Source organism: Equus przewalskii, chromosome 15 (assembly GCF_037783145.1).
Source record: "Equus przewalskii isolate Varuska chromosome 15, EquPr2, whole genome shotgun sequence".
Taxonomy (NCBI): Eukaryota; Metazoa; Chordata; class Mammalia; order Perissodactyla; family Equidae; genus Equus; species Equus przewalskii.
The window spans coordinates 27122961-27141454 of record NC_091845.1 but is presented as its reverse complement, the minus strand read 5'-3'; the positions used below and the strand labels follow the sequence as shown (position 1 = coordinate 27141454).

Sequence of the window (18494 nt, the reverse complement as noted above, 5' to 3'; positions counted from 1 at the left end):
GTGACTCAGATATGGCGCAGGTAGGAAAGCTAAAAGAGGCAGGACCTAAATTCAAACCCAGATCACTTATGGCTGCATTCTGGTTTTTTCCATTCTTTAGTTTCAACAGATTCTTTTCAACAGAGAGAACAATGGGAGAATGAAAACAATGCCCTGCTTTTACTTATTTGGTACTTAATAGGGTCAAGTTTAGCTCAGCCAAAGATGGTGACCCTGGACTGCCATTTTGGATGTCTGGTTTAAAGGAGGTTATAGCATTCTGAACAGCCAACTGTCCAGCTAAACAAAGCAGAAATAGGAATGAGCTACCTTGTGAGGATAAGGATATCTCAGCAGAAAACAGAAGGGTTTGAAATTATGCAGCCCACTGCAATGTCTTGACATGAGTCCAGAAAGGTTTGATCAATAAAGTTTGATTCTTTCTTTGCTTGAAATTTGTGTAATTATCTAGAGCCTGGTAAATTTAACATACTTAAAAAATTAGTTACTTCTCTTTAGAGGCTTGTGAATTTTGTTTATTCTCCCTGTAATAGAGTATGAAATTCCTTGTTTGTTTTTTAAATCTCTAGTTAATAATAGCTACTCACTGAAACACCTCCCAATGTTAAGTTCCTTACACTCTGGGATATGAGAAAAGAGTGGCGGCCAGAAACGTGTGTGTAATCTCGCATCTCTGCTTTTCAGAGTCTGAAATACTGTAAACAAGTTAAAAGGCAGGAAGTGCAACAGAGTGTTTGTGTGTGTGTGTGTGTGTGTGTGTGTGTGTGTGTGTTTGTCCTGCATCTAATGATGCGACCTGTTTGTTGGAATGCAGATTTTTGGACCTAGCCTCAGATCTCCAGATGCCAGATCTTTGCAGCGTGGAGCCTGAGAATCTGGGTGGTTTATTAAGGTTCCTAAGTGATTCTTATGCCCTTCGGGTATTGAGAACCATGGACCATGGCACCAGAAAAGCCCAGATTTGCATCCTGGTGCCTCTGCTCACTGGCCGGGATGCTCAGAGGGTCTTTTCTAAGGAAGTGACACTGAACCGCCCCCTGCATGTTGGTAGGTTGTTTATCTAAAAGGCCTCGTAACAAAGCGAAGACAAGGGAATTCAGATCCAGGGTACTACATCCCGCTGTGCCCAGTCCAGCAGGAGAATTCTTCACAGCTCTTAACTGTGGTGTTTTAACAAACTGTTCTGTTCCCGTTTTTTAATGCAGTTCGAATCGAAGCTGCTTTTGTCTCTTTGTTTTGCTAAAGGAAATGCAGGCACTTGCTTCTGCTCCTTTTCTTTTAACTTGGGTTCCCATAATGCACGCATTTATAGTCCAAGGAGGCAAGAAAGTGAACTAGGACAGGCTTGTGCTTTCAAGGCCTGCCACGTGGACCTGGACAGGGACATGTCAGGCCTATGAAGATGAGCCAGAAAGCCCTTTGTGTGTCTCTCTGAGTGTGGGTCTTTTATCATCTGTTGTCTGAGCTAAACAGCTTTTCTTAAAGGATAAAGCATGTTGTCAGAGCCTAAGAAGCAACTTGTAATTATGGGTTCTTGAGTGGACTCATGTACTATTTAAAAGCACCAAATGAAAGAGAAACTGATGAGGTTTCTGCTGCTTAAGCTAGACCTTAGAGCCCTGGATGAACTTATTTTTTATTTTATAGTTTCTTATTTTTTCTTCATTTCTAAAATTACAAAAGTAATACATGTCATTGTACATTATTCACACAATACAATTAAGTCAAAAATGAAAGCTACCGGAGCCGGCCCCGTGGCTGAGTGATTAAGTTTGCACGCTCAGCTGCGGCTGCCCAGGGTTTCACCGGTTCGGATCCTGGGCGTGGACATGGCACAGCTTGTCAGGCTATGTTGAGGCAGCGTCCCACATGCCACAGCTAGAAGGACCTGCAACTAAGATATACAACTATGTACTCGGGATTTGGGGAGATGAAGCAGAAAATAAATTAAAAAAAGATTGGCAACAGTTGTTAGCTCAGGTGCCAATCTTTGGAGAAAAAAAAAATGAAAGCTACCCCATACTGACCACTCCAATTCTATTTCTTGCTATTCTTTCTAGCTTTTTCTAGACATGTATAAACATATGTGATACACACAGACACACAAACACACTAGTAATTAGGACTCTTTAAATTGTAAATGAGAGAAACCCAATTCAAAAATGTTTTACACAAATGGGAGAAATCTCCTGGCTTACATAATCATACTGAGTGGAGTTTATTAGCTTCAGGAATGGCCAGATCCAGCGGCTCCAGCCGGGTGGTTTCTCTTTCTCTCATCTCTCTATCTCATGGCATTGCCTCATTTTTTCCTTCTCTGTTGGCTCTCTCCATGTGTTGGGGAGGATAGCTGTCTGTAGACTTGGATTTACTCCAGATTCAGGACAGAATAATGTCCCCTCTCCCCGCAAAACATGTCTACATTGTAATTCCCAGAACCTATAAATATGTTTCCTGACGTGACAAAGAAGAATTAAGATTGCGGATGGAATTAAAAGTGTTAATCCACTGACCTTTAAAGTAGGGCTATTATGCTGGATTATCTGGGTGGGTCCAAAGTAATCACAAGGGTCCTTAAAAGTGAAAGAGGGCGGCAGAGAAAGAGATGTGAGAATGGAAGCAAGGTCAGAGAGATGAAATGTGGGAAAGACTCAAACCGTTGTTGCTGGATTTGAAGATGGAGGAATGGAGCCATAAGCCAAGGCAGCTGATGGCCTCTAGAAGCTGGAGAAGGCAAGGAAGTGGATTCTGCCATAGAGGCTCCAGAAGGGAACACAGCCCTCCTTATGCCATGAGACTTACAGAATGATAAGGTCATACCTTGGTGTTTTTTTTAAGCCACCAAACTGTGGTAATCTGTTCTAGCAGCCATGGAAAACTAATACAGATCCCAAAAGGCAAGAAGCTTTTCTCTTTGAAATCCAAATTTTAAAAATCTTTAGAAGGCTTCTCACTAGCCTGGCTTCATTTTCAATCCAACCTCCATCCAGTCACCATGGTTAACAGAAGAGGATACTATAATTGTCTAGATCTGACTTCTCTTTATGGCAGGGAAAGGGGAACAAGAGACTGTGGAATGCATCAGAAATACAGTGAGCAATATCCCAAGCAGAGAGCTAGGAATCTGATTTTTTTTTTTTTTTTTTGATCAGTAAAGCACCAAAAAAAAAGGGAGGGGGCAATAAGGCATGTAGGTTTAATCAAAGCACACAGTTGTGTTTTTCTTATTTGGCTCCTGATATGTATGAATCACCATTGGCCAGGAAGCTCACGCTTGGTAATTGGCAGCTGTGTTTTAATTGCAGGCTTGAATATTTTGGAAAAAATAAAAGAAGAAGAAGAAAAAGCAGATGTTGAGATGCCTGTTTTCAGGATGGGTAGTGTATAACCACACATCTTTCAACTTGCTGATGGAAACAGCGCAAGTCATGGAAAGTCATGGAAAATGGAGCCACTCCAAGAAATCTCTGAATAGTCTACCTGCTGGAGTGAAGTATAAAGCCTATCTTTGGCTTTTGGCTTTCCAGCACCTAACTGGCCTGGGCTCCTGCCACTCCCTCTTCTGGATTTCCCTCCCCTCATGTAGACTGATAGACACATTTTCTCTTTCATCCTTCAAGGCCCATTGCAAATGCCACCTCCCCTCTTTTGACCCTGGAAAGAACCACAGGGGAACAGATCACAGATCTTACTAAATTGGAATAATGTAGGATGAGGCTATTTGGGGCCAGTATTTGAGTGAGGAAGTAAACCAATGTTATCAAGAATTGGATCAACCAATAACTGGAGGTTCCCAAATTAACATTTTTTTATTTTAGTGTTTCATCGGAGCCCCTGATAAATAACCTTCCATTCTTAGGGTGCCTAAGACTTGCTCTTTTGATAGCCTCTGATGTACTTGTTTTCTCAGTGCATTTAAATTTGCTTACGGGGCAGGAGCTGGTAATCCTCTAAGGCTTTCCCCAAGAACGTACGTCTGTGATGTATGTTTAATATTTCCCTCTGTTACAGAGATAAATGTCATCAGTAATTCTGATTGGCAGGCTCAATGTTTAAGGCTTTTGGAATTGTGTCTCAGGGTCATAAGAATTGTTCTGTGTTCATTGGAACTCAAATATTTACAAAGCATAATTAAATGGATTAATGATGTGGGGTTCTAGAAACAATATGGTCTTGTTAAATTTTCCAGCAGCTTTCCCTTCCTCCATTTCCACTAGTTTCATCATTCTTTTTTTCCTCCCTTCTCTATCTTTTCTATTTATGATTTTTGCTTTTAGCCCTCAAAATCTCTATGAGCTTATTATATCTCCAACTTTGCACTGAATTTCTCATTTGACCGCTCTCTTTACTGCCCCTCTGTTGTTTTCATCTCCTCAGTAGCTAAAGGCCCCCTCATGCTTCTTAGATTAAATCTCCCACTCTTGTCATTGTCCTCCTCACTTTGCTTAATTAGATAATATCTGAGACAGCCTTGAAGATACTAGGCGCTGTCCCAGTGCTAAATGGGATTGTTATAATTATTATCTTGAAGCCTCCCATCACCAGAATCAGCTTCTTCTCTCTTATTCTTTTCTCTCTCCTAGTCAGCTGCGTATGAATAATGAAAACAGTCTTTCCTTAAATGGAAAAATAGAAATGTAGCTGAGCTCTTTTCCCCAAGTTGCCTGTTAATGGAAATTGAGGCATATCCATGTGCTTTTGGCCTGGGAAAGGAGCAGAGAAGGTTAAGACGTGACAATGTGTATTGTGAATGACTTCTGTTTTTATTACCAAGCCAATGCAAAACTGTTGTAAAGAATCTGGATAACTCAGAAAAGCACTCAGATGAAAAGACATATCGCATGTGTTTTTACCTTCCAAATTTTGTGTGTATGTGTATATATATTATATTCATATTAATCAATGCTCACACCCACACAAAAGGGTCAACCCAAACATTAAGTAATGCACCGTGGACATTTAAATTAAATTTTCTTCACATCACTGTGACTACAGAGTTCCTCTTAAACAGATGGATCGCAACTTATTTAACTGGTGCCCTATTGGTGAACAATTATTTGATTTCCAATCAACAATTAGTCCAACAATTAATTGGGCTAATATAAACAGTGCTATAATCAACATCCTTTACACAGAGTCATGATGGTTTTTTAAAGAAATAATTTCTTCAGCAAAAATTTCTGAAGTTAGATTTCCTGCTCAAAGATATGAAATTTTAGTGAGCATTGGGTCTTCAGAAAGACACCCAGAAGATTGAACTAATTCATGGTACCAATCTTGGTTTGGGTTAGAAAAGGATACCCCATGTTAGTGACACTCTTTCCCCCATCTTTGCTCATCTTGGACAACTAAAAGTGAATTGATCTTCTTTCTGCCTGAACATACTTTGGCCATGCCAGCTGGATTCTTACAGTGGTTTGAAAGATTGTTCTGGGGTTCCTTGTGATCCGTCAGCAAGGTCCTGTATCTCTGGGACATCTGTTTGCTTCAGGAGAAAGTTCTTCATATTAAAAGGACTGCCCACTAGCAACAGTTACTTTGGGTTTATGACAAATTAGAAGAGAAATTCTAAAGAAGGAAGAAAGAATGCTAATGCTCATCGACCACCTTTACAGGGCCAACATTGTATTCTCTTGACGATCTTGTAAGATAGGCGAAGTCGCAACTTCATTTCAAGTGAGCTAGATTCAAATCCATGTCTACCTGATGCCAAAGACCATGGCCTTTCCTTCCCTCCAGAACTCAGTTTTGCAACTTCTCAGAGCAGAGTTCCAAAAGCCATGATAAGTCTGCATCGACCTTAGCTCTATTTATCTTCCGTCAATTTTTTCTTTCTTTTTAAATATCAATTTGGAATGCATTTTCCTTGACAAGTTTCAGAAACAACTTTTCTCCTGTTTTACAGGTTCATGTTTGCATCAGAATCCTTAATGTATCAAAGTATTCTTCTTTCTCTTTACCTAAAATATATTCATGAAGCTTTTGAATAGTGTCGTACATGGAATATCATTTAACATGCCTGGCAAAGTCGGTTTTTAAAAGCAAGACCTGGGCTTCTTCGGGGAGCTAACTCTAACTCAAAGGGAGCATAACCTAGGGGCCTCAGAGTGATCTCTTTACATGTGGTATCGACTGAATGCTTAAGGAGAATTCTGACATCTCTAGACCCAGAGTTTTACAAACCAGACCGTGGACCGGACAAACTTACATCCACATCAGAGGACTTCAGCAACGATGAGGACAATATAGCAGAGCGGCTACCAGCACTGACAGACAGCTTTAGAACCGATCTTACCTCTAGGTCTCAGTTTCCTTTTCTGTATAACGGGGAGGCACTAATAGGGGCTCACTCGGAGAATCGCTGTGATGGTTAAATGAGCTACTGTGCTTTCAAGTGCTTAGTAGAGTGCTTGCCACGTGAGTTTGATCTCAGTGGATGATAGTGGAAGAAAAGATATTTTAAGAAGAAATAACAATACATTAAGTGAATTTGTACTGGAAAAGCCTAAAAGGGATATAAGAACTGACTCTCCTAATATAGAAATCAAAGATAGTATCCCCTTTTTTCTTTATTATTAAAAGTCCTAGGAAGAACCTAGAATTACTTCATAAGTTTAATTTTAATGAATTACAGCAGAAATTATTTACTTCTTTTAGAACCACGTTCCCTCCCCCTACTTGATAATCTGATAAAGCTTTGAATTCCCCATAAAATTATGCACATTCACGTCACATTTTGCAATTTCAGGGACACCTATCTATTCCAGGTTAAACCTGCCCAAAAACAGAGAGGATGTAGGACGCACATTTATTTATCTAAACAAGGTCACAAGGGAGAGGTTATAACCAATTCAGGGCTCCAGTTGGGTATACCCAACCCCAGGCCAGAGATCCTAATCGTTGCCATATGCTGGATACACTCTCTGCCCTGGAGCACTCAAAATGTAGAAAGGAAGACAGGCAGGGAAATAAGTAAGCACAGGTCAGTGTGGCAAGGGTGACAATAAGTTCATGTACTGAAGGGAATGATTTCATGATACAGGCTGGGGAGGGAGGACTGCCACCATCACGAGAACAACTCCTACTTAGGCTGATTTCACAAGTACAGCAGTGGCCCCAGGGTCTTTCCAAATCTCGGGGGATTCTAGGCACCATGTGGCAAACATTATCAAAATCTAAGTCTCAGAGCAGAGGTAACTCAAAGAATCAGCCATGTCCTCTCCCACTAAGTCTCTCCCCCGTCTCTATCTGACAGAGATGGAGCAGGGGAGTGTAGGTGAATGGAAACTTATCAGGAGACTTACCTTCACCCTTTGCTTGGCACGTTTTAGCTCACCTGTAATATTCTATGATACCTATGATACCCATGCCAAGCCTTGAAATTCCTGAATTCTTGATTCCAGATATTCTGGGGAGGGAAGAGACATGCTCTACCTTGCACACACAGCCTTGTTTATGGAGGGCTCTAGCTCTGTCCCTAGTCTGGAGACCAAAGGGTTCTAACTGAGACAAGCAAGAAAGGGAAAGGACTAAGGAAATGGCCAGGCCATTCACTGATGCTTGAGTGAGTGTGGGAAAAAAATTAGAGCAATTTCTCCTCTTCCAAGTGCATTGCTAACTCCATTAGCATTAGACTGCCACTGCTTAGTGTTTTCCCTTAGATACACCTAAATTCAAATCATAGCCCTACCACCTGCCAGCTTTGGGCAAGTTACCTAACCTCTCTGAATACTGAGTTAACATGTACTGAGTCCCAAATATATGTGTGGTGCTGTCCACTAAAAATATGTGGAGTCAGCCCACCCTCACAACAACTCCATGAAGAAGGAATTATCATTATTATTATCATTGGCTATTGCTCAGAATCACAGAGTGAGTGCGTGGAACTGGAAGTGAAACCAAGCCATCCAGCTGCAAAGCCAGAACCCTCACTCACAGGCCATGGGGCTTCCAGAACAGCAGGTCAGTTTCAACATGTATAACAATGATGATGCTGACCATTCTTTGGGATAGTAGTAGGGTTAAATAAGATCAGATTTGGAAATCAATGAATAGTAGGATCTCTTTCCATGAAGGGATCCTTTTGGAAGAATCCACAGGCATGGGAGAAGTCAAGTTGGCACAGAAAGTGCATTGTCACTCACCAGTGACTGCAGCAAGTGAATCCACCCTCCATATCAACTGTGCTTTTTATCTGTTCTCTTTTTCTCATCTTCCTGCCTTCTGTTTTCTTCTCTTCTACACTACACTACAAATGGGGGTTAAAATGATGACATTTCGTTTCCTTGTGGTCTTCATTCCTGGCTATGCTGATCATTCTTAGTCAACAAATGACTTGGCTTTTCCAAAGTTGTCTGGGTTGATATGTTTCAATTCAGTTGAAATATATTATTCTTTTAAAGGTGAACGATCAGAAACCATTGTTGGAAAGTCAAAAATGCACTTAGAGAAAGAGAACCAATATAGTTTTGTCTGTTGCTTTAATTATTGTGTGTGTGTGTGTGTTTAGGTTTTTTGGATTGCTGTTATCCTTATTGAAAAGAATTGAACACACAAAACTAACTCTTCGGTAAACATTGTTTGAGCCCTGGCTTTGTGCATAATGCAGGACTAGCACTGAGCAAGGAGACAGGGACTCACAGATAAATCAGACCTGGAACTAGTCTTCAGAGTAGAGCAGGTAGTGGGGGAAAGATGATAGGCTGAGAAAGATACATAAGAGAAAGAGAGCTACGGTCCGTTAGAAAGATGAAGGAATAGGCTTCAGGAGTTTAGAGAGAAGAGAGGTCGCTTCCATCTGGAGTGATGATGGAGGGCTTCCTGAAGGTGGCAGCAATTGAATAGGACCTTGAATGACATAGAGAATCTAGACTACAGTATGGTTAACCAGAAAGAGTGAAGGATGTTTCAGTTACGTAGAACATACCTGGAGAGTAGCATATGATTAAAGACACTTTATGAAGAAGATTAAGTTTTATAAAGAAAAATGATCTCATTCACTGAGAAAATAAATAGGGAATGAATCAGATTGATTCCTCTGACTTCATTTCTTGCCATTCTCCCACGATTCACAATTTCTCCAATACAATACGGCCTCAGGGCCTTTATACTTGCCATTCCTTCTGATCTGAACACTTTTCCCAGATCTTTGCCAGGCTGGTTCTCTTTTGTCTTTCACATCTCAGTTCAAATAACCCCTCTTACAGTCTGATCTCTCTGATGAAGTTGACCTCCCTTGCCACCCCATTCATGCCACCCTTCCATCCACCCACCCACACATACCTCCTCAGTAGTCACTTACTATGGCAGCGCCCTTACTTGCTTATTTCATAGCACTTCACATATTATCTTATTTAATACTTTATGCCTAGCTCAGAGAATCTCACCTCCAGTATGTTCCTATTCCATGCCCACCCATATCTCTACATTATGTCAAAATACTGGTTCTCATGTGATGCTAGAGTATTGAAACTCTCGATTGTTGCTTCTGTAAAAATGGAAGTGAAAATGCTTACTTCCCTTCAAGCAGTGGCCCTCAGCCTAGTGCACATTAGATTTACCTGTGGAGCTCTTGCAACCACAGATGCCCAGGCCTTACGCCAGGCCAATTAAGCCTGAATTTCTTCTGCAGGTGGGGCCCAGGCAGAGTCAGTGTCTTTACAAAGCTCCCCAGGTGGTGCTAGTGGACAGCTCCCACTGAGAACTAATGCTTTGGAAGGAGGATGCAAAGGCAGTCTCCTTCGCTGATATTTCCCTTCCCTGCTTGCTCTGTCAGGGTGGGGTGAATAGCAGTCAGGGGGCCCAGGGTTAGCCAGATCCAAAGCAAAGAGACACAATCTGAGATGCAAAAGCAACATACATTTCCTTTGTTCCACAAACTCTTAAGTAATGTCTATTATGTGTCATGTCAGGCACTGTACAAAAGGGATTCAGGGTACAGGAAACCAAACAGAATGGTTTGCATTGAACCCTTTAGGTGCCCTGAAATTCTGCCATCTCTTGAAGATGAGACTGCTTGACTGCAGGGTTTGGTCCTGAACCTGGAGAACGTTCTAATGGAAGGCCAAAGGGAACTTTTCTTGGATCTTCATGTAACCAATGGTGTTATTTCACCAAACGCACCTGTTGCTGGTATTACAGCCCTTTTAGGATACAATTCAGAGTCATTGCCTTAGTCCAAGAGGCTTGACTTGCTCTTATTCTTGCTTCTCTCTCTGATCTCATTTCCTAGCACTCCCTCCTCATCAGTACACTCCAGTCACACTTGCCTCCTTACAGGTCTTGAGAGAACATCAAAAGCGAGTCCTTTCTCTGGGCTGGGATACCTGCTGGTCCCTGGGCCTGTCAGCCTCTGCAACCACACGGTTGCCTGGTTTGCTCTTCCTAGTCTCTGCTCAAATATCACCTCCTCAGAGAGGCCCTCCCTGATCTCTTGATCTAAACAGAAACTTAATTCCTATCTCTTTGCCCTGCTTCGTTAGCTTTATAGCATTTATTATATATTTATTGTTTCGCTGTTCATTTTCCATTTTCCCTAATAGAGCATAAGCCCAAAGAGAACTTGGATCATATCCTTCTCATTCATTGCCATGACCCCAGCACCTAGCACAGCACCTAGGACATAGTAGGTGCTCCATAAATATGTGTTGAATTAATGAATTTAATAAGGTTTTCTTCTCATTCTGTTCAGGTGTATGTTTATCTTCCATTAAGAGCAAGTGATGCTACATTTCTGAGCAGAGGTAACTGGTCTGCTTTTTATATGAGTTAGTGTAAGGAAAAGGGAATCAATTTAAAGAAAAATATTAAATAAAGAGAAGCATAAGTGGATCACAGATGTGACATAACTCACGAGAGTGATGAAAGGATGACTGATGTTTGGGAAACACTGGTCTACAAGCAAGCTGGGAAACAAAGACAAAAGAACGGGCCTGGAAGGAATGGGAAGACCACCTGGGCATCCAGATCAAGATGCTGAATGATAGTCGCCACCTACTCCCCATCCCAATCTTTTGCAACATTGAGGGACAATTCAGCTGGTATTTCCTGAGCATCAGCTATGTGCTCAGTGCAGGGGGTTGGGGGTAAGTGTGATTTAGAATATGATCCCATCTTCAAGAGTGAACCTCAGAGATGGCCATGGGCACCACAACAGTAGAAATCACAATGTGGTCAATGCTACAAGAAAGGCCCAAATAAGCCGTAGATGAGCCACACTTGTGTCTCCGGAGGCAGGAGTCAGGAAACCCTTCTTGGAAGAGGAGAAGTTTGAATGGGGCCTTGACAAATGGGTTTTCAATAGGCAGAAATGGGGGCCAAGGCATTCCAGACAGAGGGGGAAACTAGAGCAAAGCCAGGCAGAATAGCAGCAGCAAATAATCCGGGGAAATGAGATCCCAGGGTACTAGAAAAAAAAAATATATAGATAGATTTTAGTAGAAAACTCATATATCACTCCCTATTTGCTTGCTTTCATCTCTCTTTGTAGAACTTATTCCACATACATTATCTAAAAGGCATTTCAGATGACTGTGCCCATGTTCTCACAGAGAGGAGCTTCAGGAAAGGGTCTCGGCTTCCAAATAACTAACCTCAAGTCCTCGTGTTTCTTTTCGTAAAGAAAATACCTGGAAAACCCCATCTTGTCATTTCCATTGTAAGCACACAGGCAGCAATCAACCACTGCCCTGGATTTGCATTAAAGGGATGCTCGGCCTCGATAAAAAATCCGGAGAATGGTGGCATTGCTTGCCAGAGCCCTGAGAAGCTCTGTGGACAGAGAGCTGCTCTCCATCAGCACCAGGAATCCAAATAAATCTACCCTCGGAACTATCAAGAGTCCAGCCCAAGAAAAAAAGGCTCTTGATGAAGTCCTTCATCTCAAGGGGGAAAAGTATCCTTGAAAAGAGATTTCCTCTAATAGCCTAGTACCTAAGCCTCCCAACTCCCTCTCCGCAGCAACCCCCTGATGGGTAATTAATGTCCTGTGCGTGGCTCTATCCTGCTACTTTGGAATACCATGCCGCCCATGTGTCAAGCTCGTGACCTCGGTTTCTGTTTCTTACAGTTAGTGTGATTTAATGTGGCACTTTGTCTTCCCAATGTGCCTCAGGGTTAACACGCTACTTAATTTTCTCAAAGGTCTTTCTTTGTCTTGAGTTAGGGCATGGAACAGAAGAGTCCAGGGAGGACTTTATGATATTAAATAATGCATAGAGAAATGAGCCGCTCTTCCCAGTGGTTCAGAAGCTCATGCTGGTCCCTCGTTCCCTTCCCATATGCTAATACTTGATTTTGAGAAAACTTCCACTTGGGAGATAACTACAGGAGAGATATAGACTCTCTCTCTCTCTCTGTGAATTAAAAAACAATCCATGAAATGAGTCTCCCTCTTGATCTCCCTTTGTCATTAACATCTTATTTTAAACCAAAGTGTGTTTCACAGAATGTTAATAGCTGTTATACAACCTTAATTTGGAGTCAAATAAACTTTAGGGAAAACTGAGTTAAACAAAGTTAACTAGGTATAATTACTGAAGTCATGGACTGAAGCCTTTAATCAATGGCCCTCCGCTATTAATATTCAAGAGCACTGTGTAATGTGCAGGATTTCCCAAATTTAGTGTGTTCTTGGGACTCTTTTTTGATATAGTATCTGGAGAGACCTGAGTTTAGCGGCTAAGTATTAAACTAGCAAAAATAGGCCTATGTCTGCAGCAGATGCTCAAATGTCCCCCTGAAACTGCAACTGCCTGGGCATTACCATTGTGTCTGAACAACCAGCAGGTGAGCAAGTCACAGGAGCTGTGTTGAACTGGGAGGAGGGTTAGGGTAGTTCTCGCCTTTTCCAATCTAGCTTCACTTTAATTTTCTCATCTGTATAATGGGGAGTGATAATACTTACCTTACAGAATTGTTGATAAAATTGTTGACATGACTAATTTGGAATAATATAAGTTAAAATGCTCAGCAAAGTAGCAGATAGCAAAGCATGCATTCAAGTAATAGTAGCTGCTATGTCAAGGTCCTCGAGGCGGTGCTTCTCAAGTTTTACTGTGTCTATCATCTCACAAGAGCTTGTTACAATGCAGCTTCTCAGTCAGAAGGTCAGGGATGGGGACTGAGATTCTGTGATCTTATGCTCCTAGTCTGAGGGCTATACCTTGAGAAGCAAGCCTCTCAGAGACACAAAATGAAGAAAACACAGTCTCCACTTTTAAAGAGTTACAATTTTTGGAGAGAAACTAGACATGCAGTCAGCTAGACAAATGGCAAGCAGAGTGCTGGTACAAACAAACCACTTTGGAGAACAAAGTCATTCTCGCTCACCCAGGCTTTATGGGAGTTTTCACACGGAGCTGACTTTGAATGATGGGTAGACTTTGACTTTGAATGATTCTGGCTTCTGGCTGTGCCAAGAAGGAAACACACTCACAGAGATTGGAAAGCATATGAGAAACTTAGGAGATGCTCAAAGTCCTAGGGAGCCCAGACTGAACTGAAAATCCAGGACACTGATGCTGGGGAAATCAGGGCAGCATTAGAATTCCCACTGAAGCCTTCTTTCCTTTCTCTGCCTACTTCTATAGGGATGTTACGTTGTTCCCAGGGAGCTTCTCGGAATATAAGCCCAGGAGCAGCTTCCTCTTTAACGTGTTCACACAGCAGGGGTCAATAAAATAATGACCTACCCTGTCTTTCTCCCCAAACTCTATTAGAAACGGTGGCCTTCCCTTCTTTCCCTTTGCTCTGGCCCACTGGGAGACTAATGTAAACACTGTCCACAATGTGACTTTTGTAGGTGGGTGGAGGTATGTCCTTAATAGATGTTTTATTTTATCAAATTAAAACATCCTCTTGAAAAACCGGAACTTTAAAAGAATAAGTGACTTTCCTTCTTTCAATTATATGCTCTCTGGCTAGATAGATGAATTCATTGTCACCCACGTACACAACATTTTGTGTTCCAAATAACACTGCTTCCTAATGTCTTAGAGGTCTTAGAGGTCCAGCATGAAAGGAGAATTTCACACAAAACCCCTGCAAATATAGCCATGAGCAATAATAAGCTTTTCAAGCCTGTTCTGTCAGACTGATTGTCCATCGCAGATTAATTCAGAGCATCCTTTCTCTGCTAAAATGAAGAAGAAAGTTGCCTGTACTATGTGGGCAGAAGAAAGGAAGATGTGGAAATCAAAGAACATAAAATGAGTATCTGCTTTCAAGGCAGCTGAGAACAAGTTGCAGGCTCTCTCCTTGCTGCTGTCTCCATTGGGAAAAAATAAGCCCAAGTGGCTAGTCGGAGCTGGTAGTTAATTTTAAACTGTATTTATAGACTAAGAAATACATTGGCCCAGATCCAGGCCATGGTCAGTTGTCGCTTAGTCCCACCGACTAAAAAGATGCAAACACCAGGCCCCAGACATATTAGGCACAGACCAGGAAGGTTTGACATCCTTATTTCCTCAGTCCTGTCCTAAGCAATTTAGTACATTACCTGAGAAGGTATAAACTTTGGAAACTGTAATATGCCATGCTAAGAGAAAATAAACTATCCTCTATAGGTCAGGCTTAATTTTGCAAACTCCATTTCCTGGAGATAATTGGCCACTGGGCACTTACAGGAGGATTAGTCAGCTTGAAGTTTCATCTCCTCTCCTGAAATCTTCCTCAATCCTTTCAGCCGGAATTAATCTTGCCTCCTTTGTGCTCCTATAGCACTTGAACTGTACCTCAATTACGGCTCTTATCACAGTCTCTGTGGCATTACCATTATTTCTGTGTGTCTTATCTCCCCTACTAGACTCCGGACTCTCTAAGGACAAGACTCTGTCCTAGGCATTTTTGTATTTCTAGCATCTAGGCCAGGGCTTGGTATGTCCTCGATAGATATTTATTGAAGAACTGAAGGATGGAAGTGAGAGAAGGATTTTGTGGTTTTCTTTATCATTATCAAATGTCGCTGTCTCCTATCACACAAGGTCTCAATCAAATTCTTTGAAGAAGAGTTCTGGAACACTTAAGAGATTCTGGAACTTAAAAGGAATAGGAGAATTTCAAAGGAATTTAGGGGTAAGTTTTTTGGGAGATTAAAATGGTTAACAAACAAATCATATGGAAAACTCCCTTTAAGTAGCCCTGCTTCTCTTGGAGGCTCAGGGAATGGGCGGGAGGGAGAAGGACTTTGTATCACTAAGAATTCCTGTGACTGCAAGTAACAGAAATTGCCTTTGGGTAACAAAAGTGAATCAATTTATTGGAAGAATATAAGGAAGTTCACATAATGAAAGGGAAGGCTGAAAAACTGGGCTCCAAAAAATACAGAAAATGGGATAGCTCAAGGCACATATGCAGTAGAAACTAAGGAATGGCTTCAATTCGTAATTCGATCCATGCATTGTTGCAGGAATGATTCAACTCAGCCCTTCCTTCCAACTTTACATCATGCCTCTTAAGGTCCAAAATCTAGAAAAAGAATCTAGTTGGTCTAAATTGGGTCATAGACCTACCACTTGGCTCAGGAGTGTCCTCTCCCTAGAATAGATGCAATCCCACAAGAGATGTGATTCCCCCAAAGGAAATCAAGGTGCTATTAACAAAAGGAGGGAAAATGAGTGCTTGGCAACCAAAACACAGCTAATGTCCATTGCAGTATTACCGTGGAAAATATCCAAATTAGAAAGCTACTTTAAGGAATAAAACTCCTCTTATAGCTAATAAGAAATATGAGACGTTAGAAAACTTTGATTTATTAAGTAGGTTAGACTTGAAGTTCAAGTACAACACATTTGGACAAGTGCTGTCAGTTTATCCACCATTCGTGTTGCCCACATATTTCAGGAGCTTTCTTCCACGTTAAATTACTCAGAAAGCCATTGTTTTTATAGAAAGAGGAAAGGCCAGACCTTGGAAGAAGTCATCAGATAGTGACTAAATCAGAAATTAGAATTGATGAGATTATTAAGGTAACTGAATTTCTGTCCACCGTTTTGGACTTTCTCATGTAGGTATGGGACCAAGTTATAGCTAGGAGGAAAGATGAACAAACTGAGTTTCCTTAGTGAAAGAGAACTCTAGGAATTACATTATTGTCCATTTCTAATTTCTCATTTTAATTAACACATGAAAATGATACTTTGTCAACACTCACACATCTCCTACTAATACTAATATTCTAAGCATTTTAAGTGCCTCTTTGTATCAGATACTGCAAAGATCTTTACATGTATTTCTCATTTAATATTTATAAGAACCCAACAAGAGTAGGTACTGTCAATATTAGGAAACTAGGAGTCAGAGAAATTCAGTAACTTGTCCAAGGTTGCACAGATAGTAAGTAGCAGAACTAAAATAAAATACAGAAAATACTGATGTGGAAAATGAATACACTACACATACATTCATGCTTCATTACAGATGTGAGTATTAACTTTAGCAATTATTTTCTGAAGCATTTAGGTTACCTATCCTTACAAAGGGCAGGTCCTCCATAAATTCATGTTAAAGTCAGGAATTTATTATATGATTCTAAAAATACAACTTCCAGGGGCCGGCCTGGTCGCGCAGTGGTTAAGTTCACACATTCCACTTCTCAGTAGACCGGGGTTCGCCAGTTTGGCTGCTGGGCGTGGACATGGCATCGCTTGGCAAGCCAATGCTATAAAGTGGAGGAAGATGGGCATGGATGTTAGCTCAGGGCCAGTATCCCTCAGCAAAAAGAGGAGGATTGGCAGTAGTTAGCTCAGGGCTAATCTTCCTAAAAAAAAAAAAAAAAAAAAAGAATGTAAAAATACAACTTCTAGAAAATTTTTTGTGGGTAGGGAAAAAGATCCATCAGCATGAAAGAGCTTTTTATATAGCATGTGATGACTTGTTATTCCTTCTACTGACTCTGAAAATGGTTTTCAGTTGTTATATTAGGACTAAATCTGGAGGAAAAAAATAATTGATTAATTTTTTTTGCCCCTTGGGTCTCTTGGCCTCTGGAATAGGTTATTAAAGGCAGTAATAAAATGTATTTCCCTGACTTTCTTAAAAAAAAATCAGAGTAATCAAGAAAATGTATTGGCATAAGGATAAACATATAGACTAAAGGAATAAAATTGAGAGTTCAGAAATAAACCTTTACATTTATAGTCAATTGATTCTCAACAAGGGTGCAAGGCATATTAATGGAGAAAAAAATTGTCTTTTCAACAAATGATTCAAGGACAACTGAATATCCACAAGCAAAAGCATGAAGTTGGACCCCTACCTCACACCACATACAAAAATTAACTCAAAATGGATCAGAGACCATGTAAAAGCTAAAACTCTTAGAAGAAAACAAAGAAGTAAATCTTTATGATCTTGAGTTAGGCAATAGTTTCTTAGACATGACATCAAAAGCATAAGCAACAAAAGAAAAAAAATAGTTAAATTAGATTTCATCAAAATTAAAAATAATTTTATACTTCAAAGGACACTATCAAGAAAGTGAAAAGATAACCTACAGCATGGGAGAAAAAATTTGTCAAATCATATATCCAAAAACGGGCTTGTATCCAGAATATATTAAGAACTCTTACAACTTAACAAAAAGAATACAGCTCAATTTTAAAGTGAGCAAAGGATTTGAATGAGCATTTATCCAAAGAATACATACAAATAGCCAATAAGCACATGAAAAGTTGCTCAATATCACTTGTCATTAGAGAAATGCAGATCAAAACTACAATGAGATATCACTTCAACTCTACTAGTGTGGCTAAAATTAAAGAGATAGACAGTAACAAGGATGTTGAAAAACTCTCTCTCTCCTACTTTGCTAGTAGAATTGTAAAAATGGTGCAGCCTGTTTGAAAGATTCTCCATATGTTAAACATATGATTATGTTAATGTTAAACCATATGATCCAGCAAATCCACTCATAGGTATATACCTAAGAGAAATGAAAACATATGTCCACACAAAAACCTGTATACAAATGTCCCTAGCAGCATTATTTATCATAGGCCAAAAGTGAAAACAACCCAAATGTCCATCAACTGGTGAATGGATAAACAAAATGTGATATATCCATACAATGGAATATTATTCATCAATATAAAAGGAATGAAGTACTGACACATTCAATGACATGGATGAACCTTGAAAACATTATGCTAAATAAAAGAAGCCACTCACAAAATGCATGTTTTGTACGATGCCACTTATATGAAATGTCTAGAATATGAAATTCATGGAAACAAAGTAGATTAGTAGTATCCAGGGGCTAAGGGATGGGGGCATGGAGTGTGACTGCTAATGGGTATGAGACTTCCTTTGGGGATGATAAGAATGTCCTGAAATTAGATAGTGATGTAGTTTGCTCCATGAATATACTAAAACTCTGTGAATGTTCCAAAAACCACTGAATTGTATAAATTGAAGGGTGAGTTTTATGGCAGGTTAATGATATTTTAATAAAGCCATTGTTTAACAAGAAAAATCATGGTTAGTCATTATCTCACTGA

At 40.4% G+C, this 18494-nt stretch overlaps 1 protein-coding gene across 2 annotated transcripts in view; it reads left to right on the top strand.

Moving 5' to 3' along the window:
- Positions 1–18494, top strand: part of SYNPR (synaptoporin) — a 295957-nt gene that overhangs the window by 216688 nt on the left and 60775 nt on the right. The window lies entirely within an intron of this gene.